Here is a 12,539-nt window from a genome sequence, read left to right as displayed (position 1 = left end):
TGACATGGATGAACCAGTAGGTAGGGATACATCAGTGCGAGATTTTCAGTATTTCTCGTACGATGTAGTTGAGCCAGATTCAAGAAATCGAAAGGAAATTCAAGTCCACGATACAACAAGATATTTTCTTCCATCTGAGGCGTATATCGAATTTGTTGGAAGGCTTGTTAGGACAAACGATACCAATTTTGGAGCAGATTTTGAAGTTGGGTTTGTTAATAATGGAATTATGGCACTATTCAAGAGCTTCACTTACATGATCGACGGAAAAGAGATCGAATCAATCACAAATAACGTTGATATAGCAACGACGATTATAGGATTAGCAAGATACTCTGATGATTTTACCAGATCGGCCGGTCCTAGCATGATGTTTGCGAAGGATAACTATGATCATCCTGGTAATAAACAATTTATCAAGAGACAACCAACTGATCGCCAAAATCCAGCTGTTCTCAATCCTGATGTTGAAGATATGATAATTGACCTTGATCCCAATTACAACCTTGGATTTGCCACACGAAATAAAATGTTAAAAGACGCCGAACGAAGATTTTCCTGTGCAATTCCGTTATCTCATATTTTTGGATTTTGCAGACATTTCAGAAAAGTTATTTACGGAGCGAAGCATACGATAGTTTTTGTTCGAGATTCCAATGATGATAGAGCCATCTGGCGAGATGCAAGTGCAGATCCCCTTGATATCGGCAAAGTTGTCCTTGAAAGAATTACCTTATGGATGCCAGCAATAACACCGTCGATGATCATAGAAGAAAAATTATTGTCATTTATGAATCAAGGTGGAAAATCCGTCATGGCTTGGCTCACAACTATGACTGACTCTTGTGATGTTAATATTAACGGAATATTTACCTGGCGAATTGCCTCACAACAAGGATCCTCCGCGCCAAGACATATCTTTGTTGCTCTCCAAAATATGAATAAATACGATCAAGAACATAGTCACATGATATTTGATCAATTCGGGGCAACAAACGTATCATTAAGAATAAATGGCCAACAGGAGCCAACCGAGGAAATAGCCATCGATTATGCCACCAATTCCACGGCACGCGCGTATCATCGATTGTTAAGTTATATGGGTCGCGATCAAAATATTGATACCGGATTGCAAATATCACAATTAGATTTTAATAATCTTTATCCTATCTATTATTTTTCCCTGGAACATCTCGATTTGGTAAAGCAGTCTGTCGTTGATATTCATTTCAAAGCCAGAATTAACACAGGAGGAAACGCAAGAGCAATTGCAGTAATTCTCAGCGATAGAACAATGATCCTGGAAGGCATCAGTGGTAGAATGAGAGTCATCGATGCACCCGTAGAGAACATGTAACAAAATTCTAAATTTAGATTAAGTGATTATTAATATGCCATACGATCACGTCAGCGTAACTCTGACCCCCGGTCAGGTGAAAAAACTTCAATCAGCAACAGCAGCACGACGAGGTTTAAGTTTAACTTTGAAAAGTAATCAACTTCACGGTGGACCTAACAAACTATCGTTAACTAAAAATCAACACGGACATTTCACCAGAGCCAGATCAGCAAATACTGGTATTCGCTTGAATCTCTCGATAGGTGCAATCAGAGATATGATCAAAGTAGGTGGTATTTTTCCTTTATTCGCCGCTATTCCAGGATTAATAGCTGCGGCGGCCCCCATGATTGCAAAAACAATAGGATTAGGTGCACTTAGTGGGATGGGTACCGTATTAGGAAAGAAGATCGTCGGAGGAAGATATCGTAAAAAAAAGGGAGGTTTTATCTCCCCCTTCTCTCTTCTCGCAAAATTGATGCAGCCGCAACAAGGATCCGGCCTTTACCTAAGACGACCCCCGTACGGATCCGGTCTAAGTCGAGCCTACCAGCCTCAAATTTAGATTTAATAAGTGAAGCAAAAAAAAAGAAAATAAAATTTTTCAGAGGCGTATTTATGCGAGATCAACTACCAGATAAACCAAATCCCACCGAGACAGGAATAATAAATCTCGATAAAAATTCCGGCCCTGGCACTCACTGGGTTGCTTACGCGATTAATCCTCGCGAAATCATTTACTTCGACTCATACGGATTAGCACCGCCAAATGAATTTATCAAATATGTGTCAAAACTAAAACTTCCGGTTTGGTATTCAACGCTTCCAACACAAACATTAGCAGATCCACCAATATGCGGCCCGGAGTCAATTAATGTCCTTGATGCAATTTCAAAATCATCTCGTCCTTTTCGCAAAATTTTATTTGAATATACCGTAGATAAATATCATGGTTGACATTTACGGTAGATCTCTCTTCAGAAAAGAAAAAAAAGACGTAGTCGACATTGATACATCAAAGTTTGCAACCAAGAGCGATATTAACAATCTTTTATCGCTGTCAGAGGTGGATCCTGGCGAAGTTGCTGTATTTCAAAATACAGAAGGGCGATTACAAACTAGTAACGTTAAAATAACTGACATAATCAAGCGAGACGAATACCGCGATCACATTAGTCAATTTACTCGCCAATCGGAGATGGTATTAAAATCTGTTGCTGATATCGCCGATATTATAGCAAAGTTACCCCTGAAGGCCGATAAAGCATTACACGACGATCTTCAGGATAGAATGACAAAAAGACTTAATAGGCTAAATAATGACCTTAAAAAACTTGACGATGCTTTAGATAAATTTAGCAAAAAATTTGACGAGAATATAAAAACATCCAGTGATACTTCCTCCGCCGCAAACGAACTAGCAAATAAAAAATCCGATCAAGCATCACATGACGATCTTAGCGAGAAAATAAAAAAAATCAACGAGGAAATTACTAATATTCTTGCCAAAATTAACGAAGTAAATATCTCGATGGGTCAGAAACCATCGATCGACGATCTCAACAAAAAAATCAACGAGGAAATTATTAAACTTGGTAATGTTGTTGTTCCTGAATTTACCAGGGGGATTAACGCGATGCAAGTACAAATAAAATCCATCAACGATGAAATTAACGTGGTACGTGAATTAGCGCGTCAAAAAGTCGATAAAATATCACATGATGCAATAACGAAAAAACTCGATACATCAGTACACGACAGAGAAATAAAAACTATCAATGATAAATTTCTTGCTGTAACAACAAACGCCAACGAAATCAACACAAAAATATCGTCAATGAACCTTGGAAGATTATCGCGAATTTCGATACCGGATGAGGTAGAAACAAAAAATCTACAATGCCGTGTACCATTTGTGATAAAATCATATTATGTTAAATGGACACCTGAGAATAACACATTTAACTTCACCGCGCCAATTACTGGTATATATCGAGGATATATTATCATATCGCAAAAATTCAATGTAATAATGGACGAAGAATATACTGATTTTCAGGAATATAGTCCTGGTTTTTTTATTATTACTATATTTGAAAATCGAACAAAAACCTTTAGGCTAGAACCGCAAGCTAGAACTATGATGTTAGCTGATTGTCAGGTAATCTTCGAATATTTATTTGGAATAAACACAATTGGTTAAATAAATAACTAATAAATGACCGCATCTGATTACCGTTATAATCAGGCGAGATCATGGCAGGATTCGTTGCGAAAACAACTTGACGATTATCAAACAAAAATAAATAAATACCAGCGCAAATTAGTTATCATTGACGTTGCAGTGTACGCGGTATCTGCTGTGGTCGCTGGTGCAGGAATAATTCTATCCGCGGTAACAATGATAGCGCCAATCGTTGCAACAATAATAATCTCGTCAACAACAGCAATCGCGGGTGTTCTTAATATCATCGCGAAAAAGATATCCTCGTGCACAAGTGAGAAATTATCATCATATAAAAATAAACTTGCTAAGATCAATGATGCGTACTCGAAGTTATCATTGTTACTTTCTGAAAGTCTCAACGATGGTATTATATCCGATCTAGAATTTTCTTCAATGATTAGTATTTACTCGGAGATTGAACAAATGAATATTAATAATGTCCGAGTTAGCCCAGATCGTGACAAACACGACACCACCAACAACAACGTTAATATCGCTAAGTTCAACGAAACCCGAGTTTAGTATTAATTTCTCAACACCAATTAGCGTTAACGAAATTGCATTAACACAATTGCGCGTCTACAATAGCTGGCCTAATGTTAGATCAAAATCATTCGGTAATTTGATGCCAAATAATTCACTTGTTTTTGCAAATAAAAATAAACCCGATGGAACACCCGATTGGATCGTTGTTGGTATACCAACGGGCAGTTATGAAATTGATCAGCTGAATAATGAGTTTACCACTAGAATATCAAATTTAACCGGCGATGCTACTCCGGGAATAAAGATATCTTCACATGATCCAACACTATCGTCAATGATAGAAGTGAAATCACCGTACGTGGTAGATATTTACCAATCATCGATCAGGAATATATTAGGTTGGCCCGAGGTCGCACCTCTGATGAAACCAAAGAAATCGGATGTTATTATTCCAGGTTGGTATGATGAAACCCTTCCAGAACTACCGGAACCAAAAAAGGAAGATTTTACAACCGACGAAGGATGGTATGGAGATATCAAACACAAACCTTTGATCCACAGCGCCATCAATCTCATGAATAACCACAAATTTAACCTAGTAATATTCGCTTTCACTTTTATTAACGAAAGAATTCTCTCATGGTTACCTCTTCCTAAAATCCCCCCAGATGTGAAAATCTTCGACGCTACCCACATTAACAGGATAATAGCCCCCATAGACGGTATCTTGGTAAGAAGAACACTAGACGAGTTTATTCAAGAACACGAATTACAATTAAATTTATTGCGAGGATCATTTCATGAATGCATCCTAAATAAATCTGGTTCATGTAGCGAAATTATAAAGCACGTGAAAATTTTAAATCAACTCGCGAATGATATTGAATATTATCATGATATGTTTATTCGGGCGATAGTCGACGATATATCAATTGCCGACTATGTTCTTCCTATTAGCAAATTCGAGTTGATCAAGAACTCGGGTGAAAAACAAAAATTCATGAGAGTATTTGAATTAACCGAGGAAACACTGCCAAATTTTAAATTTCCTAATTCTGATTTTGATGCGATGAGAAAATCCGTCACTGATACCATCGATGATTTATTTCCGAAATTACATGCCGCATGGACCAAAAAAATACATTCAGAATTGATTCTTAAACACAATAACGATCCTGACAAAGGTGGACGGCACATATCGCCGGGTATCGTTAATATAACGGAAGTTATCGCGATTTATCTTCACGCGGATGTTGTCGAGGGTAGTTATAATGTTGATGCGTCAGAATCAAATCAAGCTCATCAGGGTTTTATTTTATATTCATTTTCACCTAGCGCATCTCCCGGTTATTTGATAATAAAAGAACCAATGAATCCGTTTTACCTGCGATGTCATAATCGATTATTGACAAGAATAAATTTCAAACTAACGGATCAGAAAGGAAATTTACTTGATATACGAGGAGAAACTGTAAGTATCAATCTTTTGGTGAAATCGTGAGAATCTCTGATTTTTAAATCGCAAGTGAGATTTTCCAAATCTATCTCCGTGGGAAAAATGGGCGAAAAAAATAAATAAAACCCAGGAGAATTTTCAAAAAATTAATCTTTTTTTTTGTTTTGCGGAGATATTCAATTATTCTTCATCGATTTCCGAATCAAATATTATCGGAATATAAGAAAATTCGATCCAATTGCCGAGATTATATGAAAATGTAGCGTGGATTATTTTTTCTGCCGCTCGCCGCACTGATGCTGAACTAATATTATAATATTTCGCAGCTGATTTCATCGATTCGAAAGCGATCTCCTCACCTGTTTCTCGATTTATCGATTTAACCGCCTTAGCTGGTCGCCGTCCGCCACTGGTATTACCAAATCTTGCATTTTCACTCGGAGTTACCGCGCGAAGATTAGAAAGTTTGTTGTTAAGTTTATTTCCGTCAATGTGGTCGATAACCAAATTATCCTTGATGATTCCATGAAAACACTCGAATATAAATCTGTGAGAAAGATAATTTATTTTTTTATTCTCGTTGAAGTTACACGCCAAATACCCCGAATTACAAACATTACCGAGATGATACTTTGTTTTGATATTTCTGATATTACCATCGGCAGATGCTTCGTAATTCTTAATGGTAGGATGAGATCTATACTCGTGTGAGATTTTCATTGCAGGGATCGTTGATTTGTGATTCATATACAATATTCTGTTTGTTTAAATCGAAATTTGCTTTGAAACGATTAATATAATCTTCTTCACAAGATATCACTGACGAGGATCTTTTTTCATAATATCTCCGTAACTCACGATATTTTTTCCCTCCACAGGAGAAACATAATCTTGTCTTTCCTCGAATACCAACTTGGCAAACTAAACATCGCTGTGGTCCTTTGTTACCTCGTCGAATTTCGTATATATGAGCGCCACAATATTCACCTCTGCAGGATTTGTTACATGATTTTGTTGATCCAACTGTTATCCATTTGCATTGCATATTATAATTTAGATATTTGTCTAAAATATAATAATGGATTTATTTGATCTCGATGAGGCAGAATATATCATTCCTGAAGTTGATAGTGCGAAGAAGGAATTTTTTGATGATGGAGCGATTCATACTTGGTCAACTTGGAAAACTAACTTTGTTGATGCTACGATGAATTTGGAACGAGCGAAAAAGATAATCGAACATATAAAAAACTCACACAAAGAAGAGAGATTTATTTTCGGAATAAAATTTATTGCACAAATGCCCGATGACATTTGGATTATTCGTGATAAACGAGATCCGGTACGCGGCGGTAAGAAAAATGTTGTTCTTGATAAAAATTCAAAACCAGGATTGCTGCTGGGGATTGATGGTCCTTATTATGCTAGGGCGTATCCTTCTAGTGCTGTTGTTTATGGAATTTATCGGCTGAATAATAATCCTGATGTGAAAAATCTACCTACGATGAGGGAATCTCCGATAATAAACTGCGTGGCTGAGCGAGTTATCGAGCACATGAAAAATGCTCGTCGTGGATCTGGTCTGACTCAATTGAGATTGGATAAAATTAATTCATGGGCAAAGACAGTTACTGATGGCGCATCGATTGACGATGTTGCTGCGTTAAGTAAGAAACTTAAATTTCCTATTACGGTTAAAACACTATCGGGTGAAATATTATATTCGTCGCCGTATAATTCTCGAGGAACACCAATCGAAATTGTTGATCATAATTCACATGCGTGGAGTCAGTCGGTAATGATATTCCCGCGAGATCGTGTTGTTAAGTTTTATCCCGTGGAATCCAAAGATAGTTCCGATGCAATGTTCCGATATATCAAACTATTAGCCAAGTCCGATCCAATATCGATTTGGTTATTTTCTAGCGAAGAAAGATACGATCAATTTATCTTGCCACGCGGAGATATTTACCGAGATGAAATATTACACGAAACAATGAGAAATATCGCGGAGAAGTATTCGTCAAATCCAGATCAGTTACTGACAAATTGCTTTACTGTTCCGTCTGTTGCTGCTCACGCTGCTAGAGAAAGAAATTCGTGGAAACCTACAAGAAATGAATTTCTCAATGATATTCAACTTAGTTGTATCGAATACGGCCATGGAGGATTATGGAATACCAAATATTATTTCGAGGATATGATTTCCGTTGATATGAGCGCATGCTATCCTGGAAGTTTCCTTGGGTATGGCGATTGTGAAGATTACTTTGCTAAATTCGGTCATCCCACCAACGAGATGACGAGAGTTGCAATTAACGGACCGTTACCTGATTTTGTCATGACAGGATTCGCTCATGTTACTTCATTCGAACTTGCTGAAAATTTGCATAAAATTTGTTATATTTGGTTTGGTCGGCATTTATCTCAACGCAGATGGGTCCCTACGGTATTATTGAGGTATATGTTGGATTCATCGATGTTACTATCGCTGATGGTGAGCGAGGCGATTATATCGTATAGAAAGCAGACCGAGGTGTGGTTGCCGACAGATTGTGAAAACGCGAAAGATATTGGAAGAAAAATAATTGGTAAATTTACTCAAGGAGGATCAGTTGATCATAAGCATAGACACGCTAGGTTATTTATCAATGATGCTGAGATGGATTTTATTATTGCTGATACAGTGTCGCGTGGAATATTTTGCAACAGAGAAAATATTATTATTGATGGAACGAAGTTAGGTACAGTGATAACTTATCTTGATGGAGAATCAGCACAGTATACTCATTTAAGATCATCAATGCTTGCTTATGTGAGTATTAATTTGCTGTCGATGATAAATAAATTTTCTGATATCGCGGTAAGAGTTGCAACGGATTCATTTTATATCGATAAGAAATTCCAGTGTAGGTTGGAGAATTTAATTACCGATGGTTCTTGGGGAACTTGGAGAATAAAAAACGAGGATATTCTAGATTATTGTGAGGACGCGGATGTAGAAGATTGCGATAAATTTCATAAAGATAAATGCGATGAAGTATCAACAGCAGTATCAGTGTTTGATCCAATTTCACGAAACAAATTCGTTTACCTAAATGGTCCTGGTGGTAGTGGTAAAACAACACGAGCGATAAATTTATTTTCAAAATCTGATATGATCGTGTTGACTCCAACTCATAGATTAGCGCGAGAAATAAAACAACGTGGCGTTAGTTCTTGTACGTATCACAGTTATTTCAAATATAGTGGTGGATTGTGGGATTCAGCTCGAATGGGAAATAAATATATCAACAAGATTATAATATTTGATGAAATTTGCACGGTAAATTTAGTTGTGTTAAAATTATTCCTGGGTTGGCTAGAAGAAAAAAATACCGCTGTAATAATGTGCGGAGATCATGGTCAACCTGATCCTATTGATGGTGAATCTCCTCACAGGTGGCTTAGAAATTTTGTAGATTATTATGAAGAAATTGACGCTGATTATAGATCCAATGATAATTTACTGACCGAGTTTAAAAAAATGATTCGATTGCAACCTAATAAATTTCAATGTGATGTGATGAGAAAAATAATCGACGAAACTTCGATGGATAATTTTCTAACTTTGTGGCGTCCAGATCATCTGATCGTTGCTAGCAGAAAAATTATTCGTGATAATATTCAAGAAATACTATTTAAGCTTCACTGTGAGAAATTTCCAACGTTGCAGGTGCCGTTGTGTTATAGGCCAACTGATACTAGGAAACAAAATATCAATGTTATTTTGCCATGCGGAGAAGAAAAAATATTAGTTTTAAATGATATTATTTTCGTTGATATTAATCTTGTCAATGATGCAATAAACGCAGAAAGATCGCCATGGAAACTCGGATACGCAGCAACGATACACTCGTCACAGGGATTAACAGTAGATAGTCAAGTCTGGATTGTCGATGATAGAATTTCCTGGTCAAATTTAGTTTATCTAGCTGTGTCTCGAGTAAGAAAATTATCTCAGTTGGGTAGGATTAGATTTCACATTAACGAAGATGGCGGTAATTGAGTATCTCTTGGTATTATTTGTAATTCCTCCTTGGTAAATCCGCGTTGTGGCGCTAGTGAATCTAGAAAATAAATCGCTGGCCTTCCTGATGATCTTGTTACAGCTGATATTTTATGTGTCGTAACACTCCAGTTTGGATCAGTTGCTCTTTTTCTGCCACCCTCGGCTTCTCCTTCCTTATACAAATACCTTACAATAACGCTACCTAGCACAGGTGGAATAGTAGAATCTCGCTTTAGTGGTATTTTTGTTTTTGTAATTGCAATTGCGGGTTTCATTGCTATTGTTCGTGTTACTTCGTTATTTAGCGCGTTAATCACGTGAGGTAATCTTGTTACCCAATCGTGAGATCGTTTATCTTGAATAAATTCTCTCGCGTACTGATATCCGAATAATCGTTCTGCAAGAGTTTTATTGAATCTCTCAACGATAGCTTGATTGTGATGAACACCTACAATACCGCGACGGATTTTAACATTATTCTTTTTCATCAGTGAAGTAACCGCGCCAAGAAATTCTCGACCTGGATCAACCTGGAGAAGCTTCGGCCATGTTAATGGAGATCGTGAATAAATTTCGCTAAACGCCTTAGCAATATCTGTTGCTGTTTTATTCGATAACGGTTCTGCTTCCTTGTACCTACTTGCAATATCAACAACCGTCAGAACATATTTGTATATAACTCCGTCAACGGTATCGTAAGGAAGAAACATAAGATCAGCCTGATGGACTTCATTAGGGACGCTGACAGAGAAACTCGCATATGATATTTTCTTAGGCGGAGGAAGATAAATTTGCCAGACTGCTTGCCTCGATAGCCACGATTCAGCGACAGATTGCTTTACTTTTGCTGCCTTAGCAAGTTTGTCTATTGCTGATTTTCCTCGCCAAAATCCTCGCGGAGAATAATATATTTGCTCCATTATAAATTACCAGCACCTAGTACTAATTTACCTTTCATTGCTCCTTTTATTAACCAAGTTGCCAATTTCTCTTTGAAATTTTTATCAGGAATAGCATCTATTGCGTGAATTAATTTAATATCAGCGAGATGTCTTTGTTGTAAATCTCCGCTGCGATATGCAAGATCGTGATAGTAGCATGCGTTATCGATGGCGTTTACTGGATCCTCGCCAGGATTTGGTTGATTATTATCGTTAAGTCTTATATCTAGCCTTGTACCAGGTCCGCAGTAATTATATCCTGGTAAATGTTTCTCTCCGGGATATTTCGCCCAGGGAGCTCCAGGCAGATTTGTTAAGGAGGTTGCGATGTCTCCTCCGGTTCTACTTTTTTTTTTACAAATCTAAACTTAATTGTCTTACAAACTTCACATTCTCCCTTAATTGCATTCCTGTTGTTGCGTGTAACGACTTCGATTGGATTTATCGTAGCAGTTCGAGTGCGACACTTAACACAATATGAATCCATAATATTCTAATAACATGAATGTAATTGATTTTTCAGCCACAAAGAAACGCGAGCAAGTAAAGCACACCGAGGCATTACCAAATTCGATAAGAATGATAATCATTGGCCCGTCGGGATCTGGAAAAACACAACTATTACTAAATTTGATAATGCGATGGCTAAAATGGGATAAATTGTATTTGATTGCACCATCTGTTGATGATCAGCGATGTTATAAAGTACTAAAGGAATTTAGCGATAAAACTGAGGATGGCACAATAGAATTTATAACGGATATCAATGAAACTCCATCAGTGGAAAATTTAGACGGTGATGCTAATAATCTTGTTGTTTTCGATGATGTGATGCTGGATAAGCAAACTAACCCAGCTAGGATATTCTCGCGCGGCCGACACAAGAACACCGATGTGATTTACGTGACGCAGCGATATACGCAAATTCCAAAGGTGATTAGAGATAATTGTAATATTTTATCGGTATTTAATGGCGTTGATACTCACACGCTGAGGAATATTCATCAGACTTGGTGCAACGGTGATATGGATATAAATAAGTTTAAAAATTTCTTTAGTCACGCTCAGGCAACACCGCACGGTTTTGTCACGATTAATCTTCATGATCCGCGTAGTAGATATCGAGTTGGTCTTGATCAAATTTACTCATAAAATTGCAACCCAAATTCAATTATGGCAAACAAATTTTACAATACCCCCCCCAAAAAAGCTGCCTTTTTTTTTATGTCCGAAAATGCACTTTGGGTGGAGATTTTGCGGATTATTTTTCGTAGGAGGCTTTATTTTTGAAATCTGAGGCTTCTACGGAGAAAGTTTGTGTGGGAGGCTTAAATTTATCTGAGCCACCTGGTCTGTACAACTTCCCTGCTGCTTGCAGCATATCCTTTCAGCGCTGATATCAAGCGTCAAATTTGAATCCAAATAACTCGTATGTAAACATAAATGTGGAAAGATAATATATTTCTGAAGCTCTGAAACGAACCAAAGAAATCTTGTCCCACTTATCACGGTGAATTTTCGAAACTGCAATCTCTGGTCAATTACTGAACAGGTTATATTTATCCGATGTGTTTAACAGTTGTCAGAATTAGGATCTAAGTTTGTTGTGTGCCTTTATGCTCCAATTGCCTTGGCACTAAATATCCTACTTTTGTTGTGGTGCCCTCAAGTACAAAACGAATCTAAATCAAAACCTTAATAATCTAACCGAATTGTTTTAAAAGTGACGGTAACGTTAACTCCTTGCTACTAATCCAATTCACGACATATCCAAATAGAAATTATGCTTTGAGGAAAATATATTGTTCTAGTGGGTCAAGAGGGATTCGAACCTGCCGTCTCCCTATCCGATGTCTGTCGCCTTATCCAATTTGGCAACGGGCCCTTCACATACAGACTATTTCTTAGGTTGGTTCGTGAATGTTACGGTTGGTACAACACTGCTTCTACTACCACTACTTAAACTGATACCACGACGACTACCAATGGAGTTATATTGCTAGTACGATGGACATAATAACGATTACGTCTACATATGC

The sequence above is a fragment of the Sinohyriopsis cumingii genome, chromosome 10, assembly GCF_028554795.1.
Source record: "Sinohyriopsis cumingii isolate HCF-2022 chromosome 10, ASM2855479v2, whole genome shotgun sequence".
Lineage (NCBI taxonomy): Eukaryota > Metazoa > Mollusca > Bivalvia > Unionida > Unionidae > Sinohyriopsis > Sinohyriopsis cumingii.
Note: the sequence above shows the minus strand (reverse complement) of the source record.